We start from the raw sequence: 25,070 nt of genomic DNA, 5'->3' as shown, positions 1-25,070 counted from the left end.
AGACTTTTCAACAGTCCTTCAGAGACAGACTTAAAATACCCTGAATCTGAATCTACTTGATTAAGAAAGGCATACTTATGTTTTTTTTTTCTTGGCTAATTCTCAAAGCCAGCTCTCTGCAGTATCTCACAAAGGCCACGCAACCTTAAAACTCTTACAGATTGCTTCTAGAGTGCAAAACTTAGCCAAGTTTTGAGAAGTAATTTATTCACAGCCTGATGTGTTCCATCAAGAGGAAGCCCAGGGGCCTCTTTCATATCCAGTGTGTCAGGAACAAATGGGCTTCGGTGCATTCCAGAAAACAAAGACATTTGGGGAACAATTTTAGGGAACATTCAAAACTTTCTGGCACTACAGGGCCTAATTTGCTGCTATATCGAATTTCAATGATCCTAATTTTAGAGTTTTACAACACCTGCTGGTAAAGCCATCCAACTTTCTCTTACCAAATTGGTAAGCAGGTAAGAGATAATGTTCTACTGAGAGCTGGATAATCAGGAAATGGGGGGGGGGGGCGAGAAAAAGATGGATTGCTCTTTTTCTCAGAGATGAGCCCACACAAAACAGCGTGAAACGTCTACATTTTCGCACAAACTAATTAAAACTACTTGAGCCTTACTTCATTAGACCGATTTCATCAGAGCTAAACACGCAGAGACTCTTACAGCCGACACGATTAAAATAATACGGGCTGCAAGTCTACTGTGATTTCTAACTTAGTAGACGGGCCTCTCTTTAACATGTGTTTCCTACCTGTCTCAACCGCTGATTAGATTAAGGGCTTAGATCCAAAGGTAAATGTAAAAACAATTGCATTGCAGCCAGTGAGTTGATCACAGTGGATAAGTGGAGGCTGAGTACTTTGACCGGAAGCATAAATGATTACATTGGAGTTCTGTTCCCAACCTTAAGAAACTAAGGTTTTCCTTTTCATTTATCTTGCATAGTAATCATTTCAAATTACCAAGCTCCTCACAAGGATTTCTGGATGTCAACAGTGATAAGGGAGCAGAAGGCAAGGGGACAGGCCACAAATGCCCCCACCCCCAGGTGGGATATGTGTGATATTCCTCGGACACTCCTGGCTGTCCAAGAACGAAGAAAAGGGGAAAAAGAAATGGTGCACTGATAGAAATCATAGACCGGAAGGACCTAAAATTCTTCATCACCCCTCCATAGTGCTGTGGGAAACAAAGGCAAAAGGAAATGGCAGACAGAACTAAATTTCCTTCTAACCTTCTAACCTGAGGCTGGCAGTTTCTCCAGGAACTCCCTACGTCTTAATGTTAATGCTTTGCTAGAGGGAAAAACAACCTTAGCTTGACAATAGCTAGGCCTCCAGTATCCTGGGAGTCTTCTTTAGCATATGAAAATCTCACTGGAAACTTCCCCTGGACTTTACCTCCCTCAACCCCATAGGATATACCCAGTCTCTCCTTATGGTCCCGAGACAGCTCTTCCTGCCCACGGGTCCTGTCTCCGTGCTTTAATTTTTTTTTTTTTTTAACATTTATTTATTTTTGAGACAGAGAGAGAGAGAGAGAGAGCATGAACAGGGGAGGGTCAGAGAAAGAGGGAGACACAGAATCTGAAACAGGCTCCAGGCTCTGAGCTGTCAGCACTGAGCCCGACGCAGGGCTTGAACCCATGAACCGCGAGATCATGACCTGAGCCGAAGTCGGACGCCCAACCGACTGAGCCACCCAGGCGCCCCTGTCCATGCTTTAATAAAATCACCTTTATTCACCAAAGGCGTTTTCAAGAATTCTTTCTAGGTCGTTGGCTCCAGACCCCACGAACCCCACTATCACCCCAAAAACCTCATCAAATAGCTTTTAGGGTATTTCATCTTGGTATCTAACATTAAGTGTCTGATATATCAGATTTGGGCTTGATGTTGCACGCGCGCGCTCTCTCTCTCTCTCTCTCTCTCTCTCTGCCTTAAGGCTCTACTTTCTTCATCTTCTTTTTCTAATTCCTGAAATGCAATTTCTCATTCCTGCTCATTCTAGGTAACCTGAAGAAACTACAGTTGTCAACCTAGGCCCTTGATTTTGACCTTGTTCTGTTTTCTGCCTCCAGGGTAAGCATTTGTCACAGCAGGAACACATAAGGAGATTCTGGCCAGGATGGGATTACGCCTCAGAAGCAAGGACTCCTTGGTGCCTGTTAATATGCACCCCTTTGACCCCTGCTGAAAGTCGGGGTATGCTGCAAGGTGGCAACATCACTGGGAACCCAGGGAGGAGAGCTTTCATGGGACACAGATGCATGGAGGGGAACAGGGGCAGAAGCAGGGGTGTCTTGAGGAGAGAATAGAGAACCAGTGAGCAGGTCCTGAGTCCAGGCCAGCACCTGAAAAATTTGGAGTGGGAAGGGTCCAGAGGAAGGTCTCAGCTTTGGAAGTGAAAAGCCGAAATTGGGAGAACATTAGGCATCGCAGAGGTCATTGTAACACTCTTGCAAGTCAGGAGAAAAGAAGCAAAGCTAGGCCCTTGGAAGGGACTCTAGAAGAGACCAAGAAGAACGCTGGCCTCTATTCTTAGATACGGTGCAAGGCAGGACTCCATTCATGAGTCAGCACGGCCCAGGTCCTTGGGGAGGACTCACCACCCCGGGCACCCAGTCCTACCAGGCTTAGGGACGGTCTGGCAAGGTGGATCTGAAACATGACCGCTTTACAGAGACTGTCGCCTTACAACTTAGAACAGTAGGCAAAAATACATCCTCAACAAGCCAGAGCTAGTCTTATAGACGGACATTCCTGACACAAGGCCTTTGGGGTCCTTTGATGTTTGTTTGCTGTCTGGAACATAGCAATTCATTAGGTAGGATCATTAGGAACAGCAATCGACTCTGGCTGACCTAAGCAGAAAGAGTAATTTAAAAGAAATGAAGTACCTCATGGAATCACTAAAAGATCTGGGGAGCGAGTCCAGAAACCCGCACATCCCACAGCAGAACTGGCTCCCAGGTCCCGGTCAGCAGTGGCCCCAAGCAGCAGACCCAGGATGCACTGCTGCCCCAGCTGCCATGGGACCTCCGTCTTGCTGCCTCACCGCAGCCGCCACCACGCCGGGGACACAGTCGTGCACTGCAGAGAATCCTCTGAAGTCCCTGCTTCTGGGCCCCTTCAAACCCAAGGGCTGTGTGTGAGGTTGGCAAAGCCTAGGTCTCGCCTCCCTGCAAGAAAGGTGATTCCTTTGGCCACGATGGCAGGTGCACTCTGACGCCCACAGAGATTTATACAGCAGAGAACTCGTCACACTGGAGACACCGAGAGGGGACTCAAGCGATGAGCAACCAAGAAGAACGACGGAAGCGATTCCAGACCTCCAGTGCATCTAGAACCGTATGCTATGGACTGAATATTTGTGTCCCCGACCCCAATTCATGTGTTGAAGCCCTAATCCCCCGGTGTAATGGTGTTAAGAGGTGGGGCCTTTGGGAGTGATTAGGCACGAGGGTGGTACCATCGTGATGGGATTAGTGACCTTACCAGAAGAGATGCAAGAGACGATCTCTCTCTCTCTCTCTCTCTCTCTCTCTCTCTCTGCTGTATGAGGACACAGCAAGATGACAGCTGCCTATCTGCTCGGAAGGGAGCTCTACCAGACGCATGGAACCTGCTGGCACCTGATCTTGGACTTCCAGCCTCTAGAGCTTTGAGAAATAAACGTCTTGTCATTTAAGCCCCCCAGTCGGTGGCTTTCTATGATAGCAGCCAGAGCAGAGGAAAACAGGTTGGAATGAGCTAGATCTCACTGAGGGGTGACAATGCTGCGCCTTTCGCGTCTTACTTTGTTTGCCTCACTCCTCTAGCTTCGCGGCTATCGCTCTGGCCGAATGCCTGCTGGGACTTCTCAGTGTCCGTGTCCTCCTCTTTCCCACCTGCCAGCTCCCCAGTCCCTGACCTCTGAAATCTGGCTGTGGCTTCCTTTCCTCCTTGCTCAGGACATTTCTGCTTCTCAGCTTCTAGCCGCTCGTGCCCGTTCTGATGGTCCCGTCATAGCAAGTGATTCGGACACCTCTTCCGAAAGATAACTATGTGCTCCTCGGTGACCAAGCATTCTGCCGTATCCCGGGGTCAGAGCTCTGCGGAGTCACGCGATGACAAGGCCCTAGCGGTCATTGGATCCCCGTGGACGGGGCTGTGATGATATGTAACTCATGCCAAAGCTGGGTCTCAATGGGTTGCGTGAAGCTAGCTGTACTGTATCATCGAAGTGATATTTTTGGCTGACGTTTAACACTAGGCTCCCCACCCAATCATCCCCCCCCAGAGCGTATCTGAATTTTCAACAACTAAGTGAAAATATTACAGTAAAAAACGTGTCTCTTGAGTGCTCTGTGCAATGACTGCCATCGATCTGACAGGGGGGTTGAGGGAAGAGAAAGTGGGTGCCTCAGCAGCCCCGCAGTAAAGCCCTGGTTCCCCCCCGAACAGCTCCTTCTTTGCACGTCTGTCCGGAGGCACAGCCCTAGCTTGCCCTGTGGCTGAGTTTCTTCAAGCGTGAGGTACTCGGAAATTCCTAATGACACACCTCATAGCACTGTCCAAAGAGATCACTCCAGAAGGTTTGAGAAGCATTGTGTGCAAAATAAAATGCTGAGCAGCGATCTGGAAAGCGCGACCCCCTTCGGAAGGCAGAGAGACAGAGGAAGGGAAATTGCATTCGGGACAAGTCACGTTCTTTCCATCGGAGATCAAACAAGACGTGGGAAGGAAAATGCAGCAGCATTCAGTTCTGAAGAGTCCCCGGGGTGGGGGTGGGAGGGTGAGAGATTCCTGGGAAGCCAAAACATGGCCTGAACCCAGCAAGGGACACACTCGGCCTCTGGTCAGAACCAGATAAAGCATCTCCAGGGGAACTTTAGGGAGTGGCCTTCTTCATCCATCCTGGCTGCACAATACTGCTCCCTGTGGACTCGGACGTGTGAGTCTGTCTCCCTCGAGTCAGGCTTTCGATGTTGCTGTGTCTGCTTCTCTAGGGGTTTCCCTCGCGGGTTCTGAAACCCACTCCGGGCTTTCGGAAGGTGCCTGGTGTGGTTCACAGCATCCACAAGTGCGTTGCAGTCTGCAAAACCCTCTCCCATCCATTCTTTCCTCTGAATCTCAGGGCGGCTCGGCAGGCGGGCAGAACATAAAAAGTCCCAGGGTCCGCCAGGCTCCCAGGATGTCGCAGAGAGTTGGCCATGGTGGATCTGGATGCCCTACGTCTCCCTTCACCGCCGGCTCCCTCACTTCCAGTAAAACATGCTGTCTCCTCCCAGGGGTCCAGAAAAGGGAGCCAGGTGTTGTTACTCTCCACTTAGCATCCCTTCTTTTCTTTAGGGAACTACCGCTTCCCTATTTCTAACGGTCCTGCTATCCCTGTCATCAAGAGGTGGGCTCGGGGTCTCCACAGCTGCAGAACCTCTCTTCCCGCACAACGGGTCCTGAATGGATGACATACGTAGGGAAACTGAGGTTATAGGCTCTTCCACTATTCACCCAAAAGGGAGCGTTGGATCGTTTCTGCTATGGAGATCCCCAGATGTCCTCAATGCTGTCCTTCCCGAGGACAGGGAAGTCAGATTTTGCTTAACTTAGCCGAACCATGCCGACTGACTGATTCAAACTCCATAAGTGCCATCAATCAGCTGCACCGGGGGAGGAAAAAACCTTGAATTTTAAGTCCTAGGAAAGCAAACAAACACACTTCAGTTTTCTGGGAAACGTGTCGGAAGTCATTTTTCTCACGGGCAGGAAGATACTTTTTAAGGTTTTGTCTATGTATGTGCAAACTTGGCCTGGCATCGACAATCTAAGTTGATGCAGGTCCTATGGCATCAGCAGAAAGAGCCTCACAAATCTTTCGGGGAATAGTAACACTGTTCAGACAGTCGCTTGTGGAAGTGTGAGTCGTCATTAGACATCTTCGTGGGCTTGACTAGTCAGATCTAAGCAGGCTTCCGAGCCACGAAGGCCCAAGGGATCTGAAATAACTAGCTTGCCAAGCATTTTCGAAAACACATCACGCTCTCTGAATTCTGTTTGGCCCAAAAGATTGGCCGAGGCCCAGTTTCTCTTCCTGTGCTCTTGGAAAGCTTCCCTTCCTCCCAATGCTAGTGTTAAGCAAAATGAGAACCCAAGAAAATGTATGCTTATTTCTTCTAAACTTAGCCCCTCACTGGGACCGTCGCCTCTTTCTGGCCTCTTTTACGTGACAGCCTGTTCCAAGCAAAGGAGACGATATCTATTACTTATCCTACAGCACACATTTATATTAGAGGTACCTATCCCAGGGTATTTACAGGCTCCCTTTCAGCCATCAGCCAGCAGACGAAGGAAGCATTACGAAGGACAGTGTTGGCACGAAGGAGGTCGTGCTCCTTACTTTTGGCCCAGGCTGATGTCACCTTCAGAACTCTGAGAACATGACATCTAAATGAAGCCATCACAATCTTTCCACCTGCAAAGATCCTTATCCCTACTCCCCACCCCCAAAAAGAGAAAAAGCCAGAAGCGTAACAATTTGCTTTTATCTCCAGGTTTTTTCCAGGCCTATGCTAATTTCTTGTTTTTGCAAAAGGGCCCAGTTGCTTTCGTGGCAAGAGCAGACGGGCTCCAATCACAGGTGAGAGGAGCAAATGTCAGCAGACTTGGGTTCTGGTATTTCTTTCCCTCCAACCACATAGTCCTGTGAGCCTCATGCTCCTTATCATTCAAAGGCATATCCACACGTCATTACCAGTCTAAAGAAGTAAAGTAACCACCAGATGATTCCACGAGCATTTTCCATTTGGGGACTACAGGTTCTGATCACTGCAGGGAGGGAAAAATAATTTTCCCTCTACCCTTCTAGGTTCTTGGTTGAGACTGCCCCTGTCATAGAAAGATAGACCAACAGGAGCAAAACGAGTTTAATTGCACATGCACCTTCAGGAGCCCCACAAAGATATGAGACTCAAAGACGTGACCAGAACAAGAAGCTTTTATGCCTTTTAGACAAAGAACCAGTGAGTCCATAAAGAATTGACAAGACAAAGGGGTTTGAGCTAAGGGTAGTAAAATGGTGAAGAAGTAATGAGATTTGTTTATACAGCCTTCCTCAGCCCTAAATTCCCTGTGTCTAGTGATAAGGATGCCTTCCACGCTTCTGCCACAGGGAGGGTACCTTTCACATGGCAAATGCATTTCCTATTTTCAGACGGTGTTTATTGGACCAGCTGTTTCTCAAGTACCTTTAATTTAAAATAGTCAATATACCAAAGTGGCATCTTTTGGCATAAGCCATTCTGAACCCCGATGTCACTTATTCCAAGGTATGAGGCTTTTTTTTTTCCCTCCGTACCAAGCAATTCTCAGACACCAGTGGGGTGGCCTACCATTCAACTCAATTCTGACACTATCTACTCAGAGAGAGCATCAGACTCTGCATTTGAAGGGTCCAGTTCTACAAGAGTGCCCCCCCCCCATTTCTGAGCCAATCACAAGTCCAGGTTATTTCCTGTGCTTCTGACTGGTCACAAATCGGAGACCCCCACAAACCCCATTTTGGGTTCAATTAGTTTGCTAGAGCAGCTCGCAAGACTCCGGGGAACATTTTACTTACTGGTAATAAGAATAAACAGGTATTGTTACCAGTTTCTTTCAGAGGAGGTAACTCAGGAATAGCCCATGGAAAAGATGCATAGGGCAAGGGAAGGGGAAGGGGCACAGAGCTTCGTGCCCTCTCCAAGTGTAACACTCTTGCCAGTCTCCTTCGTTTTGCTAATGAGGAAGTTCTCTGAACCCCATCCTTTGTATTTTTACTGAGGCTTTATTACGTAGCCGTGGTTGATCAAATGACTGCCCATTGGCAACTGAACTGGGTCTCCAGCCCCTCCTCCGGAGATGGGGGCGGGGGGAGTAGACAGACTGAAAGTTGCAACACTGGCACCACACTGTTGGTTCTCTTGGCAACCAGCCCCCATCTTCAGGTGCTTTCCAAAAGGCGCCTCATTAACTTAACCAAAGACACCCTGACTGCCCTCATCACTTAGGAAATCTCAAGGGTTTTAGAAGCTCTGTGCCAGAAAAGGGGACAGAGACCACGTATGTCTTTCTTACTGTAAATCACAATATCACAGGGACTGAGTCATCAAAAGCACTCCCGAGGCGGAGTGTTCGCGGCAAACATTTCAACTTTGGTTCCCCTGCAACAGTTCTAAGACCCCTGACATCACATTGTCCTATTGGCCGCACAGTGGGACGTGATAATAGGGTGGGGGCGAGTGCAGTGGGAACCACTTGTGCGGAGGTTGAGAAGAGTGAGCTCATCTTCCAACTCCACCACCAGGTTAGGTCACTTGCCTTTCTGGACCTTCGTGCTGCAGTGTCCCAGCTGAAAAGATTGGCAACGACAAAAAACTCAGGTGGCTTCAACCACTAACAATCCCGCCCCACACTGTCTACACTCTACAGGAAGCTGCCCCCCCGCAGCGCCTGTACATTATATGCACAACAAAGAAGAAGCTGTAAACATTTTCTACATTAACGGTGCTGCGAAGTGTTAAGAGGCACTCATTGTGTACCACAGGTACTTCTATTATTGAGGCTTAGGACACACGTTAAAGGTAGTAATTCATCGCCCTGAGCAATGGTTGGCAGGAGCAGAAGTAGCTGCCGGTGAGGAGTGCACGGAACAGGATCTATACCTCACCAAATTACCCTAAAAAATAGTTACAACCTGGGGGCGCCTGGGTGGCTCAGGCGGTTAAGCGGCCGACTTCGGCTCGGGTCATCATCTCGCGGTCCGTGAGTTCGAGCCCCGCGTCGGGCTCTGGGCTGACCGCTCCGAGCCTGGAGCCCGTTTCCGATTCCGTGTCTCCCTCTCTCTGCCCCTCCCCCGTTCATGCTCTGTCTGTCTCTGTCTCAAAAATAAATAAATGTAAAAAAAAAAAAAATAGCTACAACTTGAAGAGAGCAGGTAGCTTTGCTATTTTAATCCCTTTTTAAGTTTATTTATTTTGAGAGAGCACACGTGCACGCAGGCGAGGAGGGGCAGAGCGAGAGAGGGAGAGAGAGAATCCTAAGCTGTTAGCACAGAGTCCAATGTGGGGCTTGAACTCACGGACTGTGAGATCATAATCTGAGCCAGAATCAGGAGTCAGATGTTTAACCAACTTAGCCACCCAGGTTCCCCGATATTTTGATCTATAATTTGAAAATTTTTAAGATTGATTTTAGAGATGTTGAGGCCCAGAACTCAAAGTAGTCTAGCAACGTGTCAGGTGCTTAGTGGGCTGAATGGTGGCTCCCAAAGAGGTATGTCCACATCCTAATCTCCAGAGCCGGTGACTGTTACCTTATCCAGCAAAAGAGTGAATATTAGTATATATGACAAAAGAGGTGGTTAATGAAGAATATTGAGAAAAGAAGCTTATTCCGGTTATCTGGGTGAGCTCTAAATGCAGTCACGTATGTTTATGAGAAGAGGTAGGGTAGAGAGAGTGTTGAGACCTACACACTACTATGGACTGAATATTTGTATCCTCCCCAAATTCTTGTGTTGAAATGTTAAATCCTGGGGTGCCTGGGTAGCTCGGTCAGTTGAGTGTCTGACTTCAGCATAGGTTATGATCTCGCAGTTTGTGGGTTGGGGCCCCACATCAACACAGAGCCCAATTTGGATCCTCTGTCCCTCCCCAACTTGTCCCCTCTCTCTCTCTCTTGCTCTCTCTCTCTCTCAAAAATAAATAAAACATTAAAAAAAAAAAAGAAATCTTAACTCCCAATGTGATAATTTTAGGAGATGGGGCCATGAAGATGGCCATGAAGGTCATGAGATTAGATGATACAGTCATGAAGTGGGGGGCTCTCATGAATGGGATTAGTGCCCTTAGAGAAGAGACTCCAGAGATCTCCCTCACCCCTTCCACCACACGAGGATTCGGCAAGACAAAGAGTCTATAAACCAGGAAGTGAGTCCTCTCCAGACACCAAATCTGCCAGGGCTTTGAAGAAGAAACAAAGAACAAGATTCTCCTTAGAGCCTTCAAAGGGAGCACAGCCCTTTCATACCTTGGCTTCACACTTCTAACCTCTTGAAAACTGAAAGAATAAAAGTCTGTTATTTTAAGCCCCTTCGTGATGTAATTTGTTGCAGCAGTCCTAAGAGACTTCATACATGTAGCCAAGATGCTTTAATAGATAGATAATTATTCATAAATATCAATAAAACAATAACTTATGTAGAATAATACTTGACTTATTGCTTAATCAAGTATCTTTGAATTACAAATGTATAAAAATTTCAAAGTTTTAGCAGACACATAGATCAATGGCACAGAATACAGAGCCCAGAAATAAACTCATGCTTATATGGTCAATTAATCTATGATAAAAGAGGCAAGCACATACAATGAGATAAAGACATTCTTGAACAAATGGTGCTGAGAAAACTGGGCAGCCACATGCAAAAGAATAAAATTGGATCGTTTCCTTACACCATACCCAAAAATAAACTCAAAGTGGGTTAAAGACCTTATTTGAGGCCCCATCCATAAAACACCTAGGAGAAAACATAGGCAGTAATCTCTGACATTGAACTTCCCCCAAATTTTCTCAATATCTCTCCTCAGATAAGGAAACAAAAGCAAAAATAAACTATTGGGACTACACCAAAATGAAAACCTTTTGTACAGTGAAGGAAACCATCATTCAAATGAAAAGGCAACCGACTCAATGGGAGAAGATATTTTCAAATGATATACCTGATAAGGGGTTAATATCCAACATATACATAGAACTTATACCAATCAACACCAGAAAAACAAACAATCCAATTAAAAGATGGGCGGAAGGGGTGCCTGGGTGGGTCAGTCAGTTAAGCATCCGGCTCTTGATTTAAGCTCGGGTCACGGTCTCATGGTTCGCAAGGTCAAGCATTAAGAAATCAGGCTCTGCGCTGACAGTATGGAGACTGCTTCAGATTCTCTCTCTGCCCCTCCCCCCCAATAAACAAATAAACTTAAAAAAAAAAAATGGCCACAGGACCCAAATAGATATTCTTCCAAAGAAGGCATAGAGATGGCCAACAGACACATGAAAAAAATATCACTCACCATCAGGGAAATGCAAGTCAAAACCCAGTGAGATATCACCTTACACCTGTCAGAGTGGTTACAATCAAAAAGACAAGAAATAACAAGTGTTAGAACGTGGAGAAAAAGGGACTCTTGAGCACAGTTGGCAGGAATGTAAGTTGGTGCAGTCACTGTGGAAAATAATAGGGAGGTTCCTCAACACACTAAAAATAGAAATACCTGTACAATCCAATAACCCAGGACTGGGTATTTACCCAAAGAAAACAAAAACATTAATTTGAAAAGATATAAGCACCCCTATGCTCATTGCAGCTTTATTTACAATAGCCAAAGGTGGAAGCAACCCTATCTTCATTGATAGATGAAGGGATAAAGAAAGATGTGTCAAAAAATTAAAAATAGAACTACCCTATGACCCAGCAATTGCCCTATAGGTATTTATCCAAGGGATACAGGTATGCTGTTTCGAAGGGGCACATGCACCCCCATGTTTATAGCAGCACTATCCACAACAGCCAAAGTGTGGAAAGAGCCCAAATGTCCATCAATGGGTGAATGGATAAAGAAGATGTGGTATATATATTCAGTGGAGTATTACTCGGCCATCAAAAAGAATGAAATCTTGCCATTTGCAACGACGTGGATGGAACCGGAGGGTATTATGCTAAGCGAAATTAGTCAGAGAAAGACAAATATCATATGACTTCACTCATATGAGGACTTTAAGACACAAAACAGATGAACACAAGGGAAGGGAAGCTAAAATAATATAAAAACAGGGAGGGGGACAAAAACATAAGAGACGCTTAAATCTGGAGAACAAACAGAGGGTTGCTGGAGGGGTTGAGGGAGGGGGGATGGGCTAAATGGGTAAGGGGCATTAAGAAATCTACTCCTGAAATCATTGTCGCACTATATGCTAACTAACTTGGATGGCAATTTAAAAAATAAATTAAACAAAATAACAAAAAAGGTATATTTCCATGAAAAAAATAAAAAAAATAATGAAAATAAAGAAATAAAAATAAAGGGGGAAAAAAAAGATGTGATTTACATAGACACAATGGAATATTACGCAGCCACAAAATTGACCGAGATCTTGCATTTGCAACAGCATGGATGGACCTAGACGATATGATGCTAAGTGAAATTAGTCAGCAGAGAAAGACAAATACTTAAATCACTTATATGTGGAATCTAAAAACAAAACAAAACAAAACCAATGAACACACAGCAGAAACAGATCTATAAATACAGAGAACAAACTGGCAGTTGCCAAAGTTGGGGGGGTGTGGACCAAATGGGTGAAGAGGATTGGGAGTTACAGGCTTCCGGTTATGGATGAATCACTCGGGGGGATGAAAGGTACAGCAGAGAGAATATGGCCAGTACTGTTATAATTATGTTGTGTGGTGACAGACGATTAGCTGCATTTGTGGTGAGTGTAGCATGAGGTCCGGAGTTGTGGAATCACTATGCTTCGCACTAGCGACCCATGTAGCATCGTGTGTCAACAGCACTGCATTAAACTGAAGAAAATCCCAAAATTTCGAGAAGCTGAAGAGGTCACATAGCTTCCTACACACGCTCTTAATTTCAGAGCCTGAAACATGAGCTCTGTTTCAAATGCCACCTGATTAGTGTCGCCTAATGCAGCCTCTCGTTCTAAAATAACATGAGATACTAGGGGGAAAAATATCGCCCAAATCTAAGGCTAACAGATAATCTATTGCCCGAATCTGGGACTTCTTTTAACAGATGTTTGATGTACGCATAATTTCAAACCCAAATGCTTGACGCTATTAGTAAGCACGGGAAAACAAGCCAGGCCCAAGTTCAAAATTTCAAATGAAGTATGGAAAAAGGCAAGAAACTTTTATGAAATGAATATATTATAAACGTTTCCATGCGCACTAGCTCTGTGCTGTTTACAAGAGACAGGATTAGTACATAACGGCAGGTAAAAGTTGGAAGAAAATAGACTGAAAACACACGTATGCACGCACACACACACCTCGCACACCAGGCAGATACAGCCAAGAGAAAACTGATGTTGCTTCTATAATTCCAAATATAGACTTTGCTGAGGAAACACACACACACACACACCCACACACACATACACATACAACATTATTAGTAGTAAAGTTAATCACTACTCAATAATACAAAAGAACAATTTACCATGAAGATTTAGCAATTTTAATACTTTTTAAAAAAATGCTTATTTATTTTTTGAGACAGAGAGAGACAGAGCATGAATGGGGGAGGAGCAGAGAGAGAGAGGGAGACACAGAATCCGAAGCAGGCTCCAGGCTCTGAGCTGTCCGCACAGAGCCCGACGCGGGGCTTGAACTCATGGACCATGAGATCGTGACCTGAGCCGAAGTTGGACGCTTAACTGACCAAGCCACCCAGGTGCCCCAACAATTTTAAACATATATATACTGAGCGGGAAACCATAAGAGACTTTTTTTTTTGAAAGAGAAGGAGAACACGAGAGTGGGGAGGGAGGCAGAGAGAGAGAGAGAGAGAGAGAGAGAGAGAGAGAAAGAGAATCTCAGCAGGATTCTGAGCCCACGCTCAGCACATGGGGCTCTATCCCACAACCCTGGGATCATGACCTCAGCCAAAATCAAGAGTTGGATGCTCAACCGACTGAGCCACTCAGGCGCCCCCGTAAGAGACTGTTAACAGTTCAGAACAGGGGCACCTGGGTGGCTCAGTCAGTTGAGCGTCTGACTTCGGTTCCGGTCATTATGGCTCAGGTCATGATCTCGCAGTTCGTGAGTTGGAGCCCCCAGTGGGGCTCTGTGCTGACAGCTCAGAGCCTGGAGCCTGCTTCCGATTGTGTCTCCCTCTCTCTCTGCCCCTCCCCTGCTTACACTGTCTCTCTGTCTCCTTCAAAAATAAATAAACATTAAAAATTAAAACCAACCAACAAACAATAGAGAACAAACAGTTGATGGGAGGAAGGTGGGTGGGGATGGGCTAGATGGGTGATGGGCTAGATGGGGATGGGCTAGATGAGCCCTGGGTGTTGCATGTAAGTGAATCACTGAATTCTACTTCTGAATCAATATTACACTGTACTGAGTTAACTAGAATTTAAACACAAATTAAAAAAAATACATATATGTACTTAAGTGTATATACTCCAAATATAGGAAATAAAACTTTTCAGAATTATAAAACAAATAATAATAAATGTGCTGCTATGGTAAGATGTTTCATACAAGTCTCTCAGTAATCGCTGTATCAGGCAGACCAGTGATTACTAAACACGGGGGTGGAACAACACAGGGGACAAGTTTTCTCAAAGTTGTATGAATGGATTCCTGAGACTAACAACTGGAAATTTTAAAAATCTTTCTAAAGATCCGTACAATGTTTACCAATCTGATGATACCCAATGCAAATATTCTAGCAACAACATTCTCTGACCACAATACCTTGAGGAAGAAGAAATGGATAAAAGATGACCCCCAAATGCTTATACTTAGAAATCAAAACACTCTTTTCCAAATAACTCATGGGCAATTGCAAAAATAATAATGGAAATTAGAAAATAACAGTACATGGGGTGCCGAGGTGGCTCAGTCGGTTGAGCATCCAACTTCGGCTCAGCTCATGATCTTGCGGTTCATGAGTTCAAGCCCCACGTCGGGTTCTGTGCTGCAGGCTGAGAGCCTGGAGCCTGTTTCGGATTCTGTGTCTCCATCTTTCTCTGCCCCTCCCCCACTCATGCATGTGCACGCTCTCTCTCTCGCTCTCTCTCTCTCTCCCTCTCTCTCTCTCTCTCAAAAAGAAATAAACAGTTAAAAAAAAAGAACAGTACATATAAAACTTGTGGGATGAAAGCTTGCAAAGTATCAGAGGCAAACATACACACTCAAATCCACATTTTAGAAAGAAAAAGCATTGAAACTATGAGCGAGGCATCCAATTTTGAAAAGGGTATCAGTGTAGATGCTAAGGAAATAGAAGGAAAAATAATAATAAAGATAAGGCAAAAAATAATTAAAGAGGCAACAAAAAATATATAAGGAAAACCGGCTCTTTGAAAAGGCTAAGTTGAAAAAAAAATTATAAAACTGACTTAGAATCAGTAGAGCATATAAAATAAAGAATCAGAAATGAAAAGGTGGAAGTATAGATAGAGAGGTTTCTAAAACATAAAACCATAAGCGATGCCTGGGTGGCTCAGTCGGTTAAGCGTCCGACTCTTGGTTTCAGCTCAGGTCATGATCTCATTGTTGTGGTTTCCAGCCCCATGTTGGGCTTGGCACTGAGCGTAGAACTTGCCTGGGATGATTCTCTCCCCCTCTCTCTGCCTCCCCTGCTCACAGTCGCTCGCATTCTCTCTCAAAATAAATAAACATTAAAAATAATAATCATAATAAAATAAAATAGAAAACAATAATCTGAAATGTTTGTGCCAGAAAAATCCTTTCTTGTACTGAACATGTGCATATATATGAGAAAGGATTTTTTTTTAATTTTTATTTATTTTTTTTGGGGGGGGGGAGGGGCAGTGAGAGAAGGGGACAGAGTATCTGAAGCCAAGGGCTCAAACTCACGAACCATCAGATCACGACCTGAGCTGAAGTTGTACATTTAACTGACCGAGCCACCCGGGCACCCTGAGAAAGGATTTTATAATCATGATACTAGAAACAAATTCATAAGGAAAGAGATTAATCAAATTGAAACATATAAAACTAAAACATACCCTGTAAATTAAAATATTAATTCAAAAATGTTTTAAATTTTTAGGAAATCAGAAAATGTTTCAACAAGTATGAGAGACAATTGTTAATATATTAAATGTTCAAAGAATTCTTTCTGATAGATAAAATAGATACACATCCCAGTGGAAAATAGAAAAGATATGTGAATATATGATTCACAGGAGTAGAAAGAAAATGACCATTGGATTTTTTTTTAACTCCTCTTTGGCTCACTGGTAACTAAATAACCCCAAACGTAACAACAACCACAACAACAACAAGACCTGAGAAACATTCCATTCCTATCACAACCATAAACTGACAGATAATATAAGACATGTCTAAGCATCAGTATAAAGGTGCACTCTCATCCAGTGCTGGCAGGAGAATTCAGTTAGTATCAAATTAAGTAATTTGATTTATTTCTGGACAGCACTTCAAAAATATATAGGAAACACTTAAAATAGGTGCATTGTTCGGAGTCAGCAATTCCAACTCGGTAATTTACTCTATGAGAAAAGTCACCGGTTTGCATAAAGCCTTCTTTGTAGGGATATTCATGCTTATAATAAAGTTTGGTAACAAACTAAATATTCAACAACGGGAAAACAAAACTTTGCAACCATTAAAAATGGTGCTATAATGTTAATGGAGTTCTTGAGGAAATGGCTAAAAGAGAATTCTTGAGACCTTCTTTGGTGCAAAAGGGTGATTTTATTAAAGCACGGGGACAGGACCCCTGGGCAGAAAGAGCTGCCCTGGGGTTGTGAAGAGTGACTGATTATATACTTTCAAGTGAGTGGGGGTGAGGGATAGTGTAAGTCTCTAAGGAATTTGAAAGAAAGGCTTTCAGGACCTTGAGAGGCTAGCCACTGTTAAGATAAGGTTACTTTGAGTCTTTACTAAAACAAAAATATGAAGGAAGCAAGGCAATCATGAGTTGCTTGAGGAAGGTCACTCTCTGTAGGTTTCAGGTATCTATCAGTGGGCTGCAAGCTGCAAAGAGATTTAATTTAAGCTACATTTCTCTTGCCTTTGTTTCCCTCATCAATGTCACAAAGATGTAAACAAATAGACCAGCAGAACAGAAAATAGTGTCTAGGAATAGACGCATACACACACAGCCCCCTGATTTACAGCAAAGGCATCAGTGAAATTTAGTGGGAGAAAATGTCCATCGGTGGACGAATGGATAAAGATGTGGCATATATATATATATATATATATATATATATATATATATATATATATACATACATACGATGGAGTATTACTCGGCAATCAAAAAGGATGAAATGTTGCCAATTGCAACTACGTGGATGGAACTGGAGGGTATTATGCTAAGTGAAATGAGTCAGGCAGAGAAAGACAAAAATCATATGGCTTCACTCGTATGAGGATTTTAACAGACAAAACAGATGAACATAACGGAAGGGAAACAAAAAGAACATAAAAACAGGGAGGGGGACAAAACAGAAGAGACTCCTAAATATGGAGAACAAACTAAAGGTGGCTGGAGGGGTTGTGGGAGGGGGGATGGGCTAAATGGGTAAGGGGCACTAAGGAATCTACTCCTGAAAACATTGTTGCACTGTAAGCTGGCTAACTTGGATGTAAATCAGGGAAAAAAATAAAAATAAAAATAAAATAAAGTGAAATAAAATAAAATAAAATAAAGTATAATAAAGTAAAATAAAATAAAATAAAAATAATCTAGTGGGAGAAAGGATGAACCTTTCAGTGAATGGGATTAGAGTAACTGAATATTTGTTTGGAAAAATGAACTTGACTCTTCAGCTTACACTGTAAACCAAAATTAGTTTGTGGTCGATCGTAGACCTAAATGTAAAAGGTAAAAACTATCAAGCTTCTAGAAGAAAACATAGACAAATGGCTTCATGACCTTGTGGGAGGCAAAATTTTCTGAAGCAGGACACCGAAAGTTGTAACCACAAAAGAAAAAGAATTGATAGTCCGACTTTGTTAAAGTTAAAAACTTCTGCTCGTCAGAAAGTATCACTTCACACAAATGGCACTTCACAATGCCCACACAGCTGGTAAGCTACAAAAGACACTGACATCCTTACTCATCACGTATGTACACACTAAAACCACAGCGATTGTGGGAAATACCTACCAAAATGGCTACAATTAATAAGACCCAAAATGCCAAATGTTAGCAAGGATGCGGAAGAAGTGGAGCTTTCATTCATCCCTGGAGGGAGTATCAATTGCTTTGGCCTGTTTGGAAAAACGATTGGACCACTAAAACTACACATACCTACACTTTGGCCTGTTTCTAGGTTCCCAAGAGAAATAAAAGCTTATGTCCTCCAAAGGACTTCTATAAAATCGCTTCTCGGCCTTTTGGCTAAGATCAAGTGCAAAGCACTTATGTAAGAATGTTCATGGCCACTTTATGCACAAGAACTACACAATGGAAATAACCCAAATATTTGTCAACAAAAGAAGGAATAAACAAATTAGGGTGTATTTATATAGTAGAATACTGTTCTATGCTATAGAATACTAGAGCATATAGTATAGAAATATAGCAATGAGGAAAAAGAAAAAGCCATTAGTATATGCAACAAGATGAATGAATCCTTAATAAAATTATGTTGAATGAAAAAAGGTGGATCCAGAAGAACACTTTTTAAAAACTGTATTCCATTTATGCAAAGTTCAAGAACAGATAAAAATAATCTATTTGTGTGTGAGTGGTAAAACTCAGAATAGAGGTACCAAGGACGCCTGGGTGGCTCAGTGTCCAACTTCGGCTCAGCTCATGATCTTGCGGTTCATGGTTTTGAGCCCCATGCAGGGCTCTGGGCTGACCGCTCAGAGCCTGGAGCCTGCTAAGGACTCTGTGTCTCCCTCTCTCTCTGCCCCTCCCCTGCTCACACTCTGTCTCTCCTTCAAAAATAAATCAACATTAAGAACATGTTTTTAATAAAATACATACAATTTTATGTATGTAAATTGTACCTTAAAATATTAAAAGATGCTGTAAAAGAATATTGAGCATCGTAGGGAAATGTTAACATCATATTCAGTAAAAACAAGTTGTATTCATTAATTTGTGCATTCAACAAATACTTATTGGGCATCTACCAAATGCCAGAGAATAATAGTGACTAAAATAGAAAATGTCTCTGTATCCAAACAGTGTAGGCGCTGGTGTGGAGTTTGTTAAACAATAAGTACATGTCTGATTTCACTCATATGTGGAATCTGAAAAAAAAAAAATTGAACTCATTGACACAGCGGACAGATGGTTGCCAGAGGTCAAAAGGCACAAACTTCCAGGTATAAGAAAGATTAATAAGTCTTGGGAATGCAATGCGCAGCATGGTGGTTATACTTACTAATGCTGGGTGGCTTATTTGCAAGATGTGAAGAGAGTAGATCTTAAAAGTTCTCATCACACACACAAAAAATGTAACTGTGTGGTGATGGACATTAACTAGACTTCTTGTGATCATTTTGCAATATACACATAGATCTTATCTTTATGTTGTACACCTCAAATTAATACAATGTTGTTATATGACAACTATACCTAACAACAATGTCCAAATTTGGATTACACATGACTTTAAGTTAAAATGTGTTACTTAAGGAAAACTAGGAAAACAAAGGTCTTTGGTACTGAGTGTCAAAAAAGTTACTTGATTGCTAAAGAACATTTCAATCTTGTACACATCTGGTCACAATAAAGAGGTTTTGAAGGAGTGAGCGAAGGCACGATTGTCACAGTATACAATCTATTCTTCTGCAGATAATAAAGATAAGTCTGGGGGGGTGGGGGGGGTGCGGGGAGCACGTGGGTGGCTCAGTTGGTTAAGCGTCTGACTCTTGATCTCGGCTCAGGTCACGATCTCACAGTTCATGAGTTCAAGCCCGGTGTGGGGCTCCACACTGATGGCGCAGAGCCTGCTTGGCATTCTGTCTCTCCTTCTCTCTGCCCCTCACCTGCTTGTGCTTTCTTGCTCTCTCAAAATAAATAAATAAACTTAAAAATAAATAAATAAATAAATAAATAAATAAATAAATAAATAAATAAATAAAAGCTAAGTCTGGGGGCACCTGGGTGGCTCAGTCTGTTAAGCGCCCAGCTTCCACTCATTCGGGTCATGATCTCACAATTTGTGAGTTCGAGCCCTACATCGGGCTCCTTGCTGCCCGAGCAAGTGCCACTTCGGATCCTCTGTCTCCCTCCTTCTCCATCCCTCCTCCCCCTCTCTCGCACAGGCACACATTCTCTCTCTCTCCAAAATAAATAAACATTAAAAAACTAATAAAGATAAGTCTATTTTCCGTCAAAACCCAAAAGTTATACGAAATATGGACTACCTTACCAAGAAATATGAAACATTTTGGTAAGTTACAGTAATTATTCAAGTATCTGGCATGCTCCCTGAATATCTATTCAGATTTATTTAATAAATGAGTAAGTCCACTGCAAAAAATAAAACAAAACAATGAATACATAGATACGGTGTATTATTTAAAGTGTGTGTGTGTGTGTGTGTGTGTGTGTGTGTATACACTCGTGTCAACACATGTTCAAAATAAGCATAGAAAAAAAGACTGGAAAAGTTTAAGAGAGGTATCTGGGGGATTATAAGCAATTTTTAGTATCTTCTGTGTGCTTTTCTAATTTTCTGTAATGAGCACATATCCCGTTTATAATCAGGGAAAAATGTTAATAACAGAATACCTAATGCAGGCATGTCGGTTCTAGCTGTTTCTCAGCAGAAGGACAAGCACGCTACACTCCAGAGAATGTGTAGCTTATTCGTTTTGACAGCTGGCTGACACCTGGAGCAGTCGCATACCACCTGAATGAGGCTCTTCAAGGCAATTGATGTAGAAGTTGTATTAAGAGAGGAAGGACAAAGAGTCATCCAGAAAAAACTTCTTAATTGGCATCATGAAATAGTCTCTGCAGGGATTATTTGCTAAGCCAGGATTTTTCACTGGACATGAGGTCAAAGTCATTAAATCAGAGCCAGGGAAGTATATAAATTACAGTGGAATGTTTGTCCAGCCTGCTAAATCCTATCTTTGCCTCTGTCATTAACTTGCAGAATATCCTTAGGTACATTCACACAACTTGATCTCTCCTCTATTAAATGGGAAAAATTATTTCTAGATGAGGGCTTTGCTGCAGTTTTCCACTTGGCTGTCACTGAACCAAACTGAACTGAACCAAACTCCTGCAAAAGATCCACAGTGGGGCATGAGCCTGGATCCCCGAATACTACAGTGTATTTCATGCGTAAAGCCCTTTACAAGTCACATCACAGGAGAAGCCATTATGTAAAAAGTCATTATGTGAAAACATGTTTGCAATGGAAGTTAGATTATTTAGAAATCCACAATCTGTGATTAGTCTGATCTTTCGATACAGAACAATTAAGTAAGACGTTAACCCTGGAGGTTAGGTCTCGCGAATATGTTCATCATTATTTTTCTACGTCCCAATGCATGGAGGCATTCAGCTATGTAAATCTGATTCAGATTGTAAGTCCTCTCTTTCAGAGAAAGTCATGCGTTCTACAAAATTATTCCATATGGCACTTACATTAATTGTAAGACACACACATACACACACACACACACACACACACACACACTGTTAATGTGATGGCGAATTTTGTATATCCACTTGAATGGGTCCCAGGAGGCCCAGATAACTGGTCACACATTATTCTGGATGTGTCTATAATGGTGCTTCTGGATGAGATTAACTTTGGAATCAGACTGAGTGGAGTAGATTGCCTTCCTTCATGTGGGTGGTCCTCACCCAATCAGTTGAAGGCCTGATTAGAACAAAAAGCCTGAAAAATAAGTAATTCCTACCTGACTGCCTTTGAGCTAGGATATCAATTTTTGTTTTGTGCCTTCAGACTCAAACTGAAGCACTGGCTTGTTCTGGGTCTCAAGCCTGCCAGCTTTTGAACTGGAACTAACCATCCGTTCTCCTGGTCTCTGGGCCTTCAGACTTCAGATTGGAGCTGTAACCTTTAGCTCCTTCTGGGTCTCCAGCACCCAACCACCGATCTTGGGACTTTCCAGACTCCATAATCACGTGATCTGATTCTATGTAATAGAGAGTAATGACGTTGACCATATTTCATATGCTTACTGACTCTTCGGGTATTGCCCTCTTGTGAAATGATGCCTTTAGATGAACAGAAGTTTTTAACTTTAATAAAGTCCAACTTACCACCCCTTTATCTTTGTGGTTAAAGCTCTTAGTGTCCTGCTTAAAAAAAGTTTTGCCTACCACAGCCCACCAAAAGATCATTTACTATATATATATATATATATATATATCAATATATATATTGATATATCGATATATTGATTGATCAATATTGATACATATATATATCAATAATATCATTGATATTATATATTGAATTTACATCAGTATAAAATTCCAAATCATTGTGATGACTTAGACACTAGATCTGTCAAATACAGGAAGTGGGTTTTGTAATTTCTTCACTTGACATGTTTTAATCCTATAACCGCTAGAATGATTATAAATTAGCTACATGAATGTACTAAAAACTTTACAGAATTTGCCGAATTATTGAACTTATTCTAGATCAGTTTTCTCAAAGAAATCAGTCACATAAATAAGACTTTTGTGAATGTCTTCAACATGATCATCTTCATTAACATTCTTTGCTGGTTCCTCCTCCTTTCCCTGAACTCTAAATGCTGAAGTATCCCATGCTCTGTCCTTGGACCAATTGTATTTTGTGTCCATACTCATCCTCTGGGTCTTATATCCAATTTCATAGCTTTAATTACCACATTTTAGCATCCAGAATGTATCTCATGAGCCCAGACATTCCCTTGGACTTTAAGCACTTATCCACTCCCACTTATAAGTCTCATGACCATCTCGAAATTATGTCAACATTGAGCTTCTGATATTTGCACACTGCCTCTCCCTCTTTTTTTTTTTTTATGACTTTTTAACCTGTGTGCTGCCTATGGGATTGGTCTCAGTATTGTCTAACTCAGAGTTCAAACAGCAAAAAGTGGCTTGGATCTCTGGCTAGAATAAGCTGCAAGAAGCTGCAGGCTCATGAAAATTATAAGAGTGCAGCAGACAGACCTACAGATAACTCAGAGCAAAGATCACTGCTTGGGGAATACACTAGAACAACTAAGACCCCCAGGAGAAGCAGGGGGAAAACTCTTAGGGAAATTAAGATGTATCAAGGCAACTCTATATACAGAAGAATGGAGGTGGGGGTTGGGTAGCACCAGCCCAAGGAAGACACATGGACAGGAAAGTTCTGACAACAATAAAGCTTCACGATAGGCTGATGAGTGAAGGTCCTTCCCTAATAGTCAGTTCTGCAAAGACTGGGAGAGGTGACTCTTCCTTCAAAAGCCCAGTTTTCAACAAATAATCACAAAGCATATACAGAAATGAGAAACTAATTACCCATTCAAAAGAACAAAATAAATCTCCAGAAACTTTCCCTGAGGCTTACTTGACAAAGATTTTAAAAACTACCCTAAATGTGCTCCAAGAGCTTAAGAAAAACACAAATAAAAACTATGAGAAATCAGGAAAACAAAATATGAATGAAAAAAGAACTAAATGGAGATTCTGGAGCTGAAAAATACAATAGCTGAATTGAAAAATTCACTAGAGGGGTTCACAGCAGACTCAAACAGGCAGAAGAAAGAATGAATGGATTTGAACATAGGTCATTTGAAATTATTGAGTCTGAGGAACAAAAAGAAAAAAAAAAAGAAAAGTGAAAATAGCCCAAGGGCTTACCATGACCAAATGAGATATATTCCCGAAATGCAAGGATGGTTCAACATACGATAATTAACATCACATACCATGTCAATAGAATTAAGGGGGAAACCTCATGATCTCAATTGATACCAAAAATTTAAGGTCTTTTCATAATAAAAACACTTTAACAAACTGGGAATGAAAGGAAACTACCTCAACATAACAAAGGCCATATATGGAAAAACCCACAGAAATCATATGCAATGGTGAAAGACTGTAAGTTTCTCCCTAAGATAATGATCAAGACAAGGATGCCCACTCTCACCACTTGTATTCAACACATTTAAAAATGGACAAAGGACTTAAAGAAGCATTTCTCCAAAAAGCATGTACAGATTGCCAAAAAGCGCTGAATGAGATTCTCGACATCTCTAGAAATCAAAATAACGACGACATTAATTGTAACATTGAGAGGACTATTATCAAAAAATAAAAGAGGCGGGGCTTAGCTGGCTCAATTTATAGAGCGTGTGACTCTTGATCTCAGTGCCATGAGCTTGAGCCCCACATTGGGTGTGGAGATTGCTTAAAAATAAGATCTTTAAAAAATAAATCAATAAAAAACAAAACAAAACAAAACAAAAAATAACAGGTGTTGGCGAAGATGTTGAGGAATTAGAACCCTTATGTATTGCTGGGGGTGCAAAGCTTCTGGAAAACAGCAGGGTTGTTCCTCAAAACATAAAATAGATTTACCTCGTGATCCAGCCATTCCTCTTCTGGGTATATACTCGAAAGAACTGAAAGCAGGAATTTGCACAGAGATGCACTCATGAAGATAGCACACCCATGTAGACAACAACAGTTTTCACAATAGCCAAAAAATGGAAGCAACCCAAGTGTCCATCAGTGGGTGAGTGGATAAACAAGACGTGGCATGTCCATAAAATGGAATATTATTCAACCCTTAAAAAAAAAGAATGGAATTCTGAGGCAGAATACAACATGGATGAACCTTGAAGACATTATGTTAAGTGAAACAAGCCAGTCACAAAAGGACAAATACTTTATAATTCCACTTATGTAAGATACCTAGAGTAGTCAAACTTATGGAGGCAGGAAGTAGAATCGTGGTTGTCAGTGACTGGGGGTGGGGGTGGGGGTGAGGAAAGAATAGGGCAATATTGTTTAATGTGTATGAAATTTCATTTTGGAAAGATGAAAAAGTTCTCAGGATGGACAGTGGTGACGGTTACACAACTATGTGAATATATTTACTGCCACTGAGCTGTACAATTAAAACTGGCTAAAATGGTAACTTTTGGGATTTGTATCCTTTTTCACAATAAAACATTATCTGGGAAAGACAAAGTGCAAAGATTTTATTAGGAGTCATGTCTGTGAGGGAGAATGAGGAGGGAACTGGGAGAAAGTGAGATCATTATTAGACCACAAAGCAAGTCTGATTATGAGGAAAGGGGACA

At 42.3% G+C, this 25,070-nt stretch overlaps 1 long non-coding RNA gene across 3 annotated transcripts in view; it reads right to left on the bottom strand.

Moving 5' to 3' along the window:
- Positions 1 to 25,070, bottom strand: part of LOC113604685 (uncharacterized) — a 110,803-nt gene that overhangs the window by 33,670 nt on the left and 52,063 nt on the right. Inside the window, exons 3-4 of one of the 3 annotated variants that reach the window (XR_008295940.1) lie at positions 9,898 to 9,981; positions 5,323 to 8,369 (exon numbers count right to left, since the gene is read on the bottom strand). The exons of the other annotated variants lie outside the window; for them this stretch is intronic. This is a non-coding gene — a long non-coding RNA (uncharacterized LOC113604685). Of the gene's footprint in view, positions 1 to 5,322; positions 8,370 to 9,897; positions 9,982 to 25,070 lie in introns of those variants that run through there. 3 annotated transcript variants of the gene reach the window in all.

The sequence above is a fragment of the Acinonyx jubatus genome, chromosome B1, assembly GCF_027475565.1.
Source record: "Acinonyx jubatus isolate Ajub_Pintada_27869175 chromosome B1, VMU_Ajub_asm_v1.0, whole genome shotgun sequence".
NCBI lineage: Eukaryota > Metazoa > Chordata > Mammalia > Carnivora > Felidae > Acinonyx > Acinonyx jubatus.
Note: the sequence above shows the minus strand (reverse complement) of the source record. Positions and strands in the feature narration are given on the sequence as shown.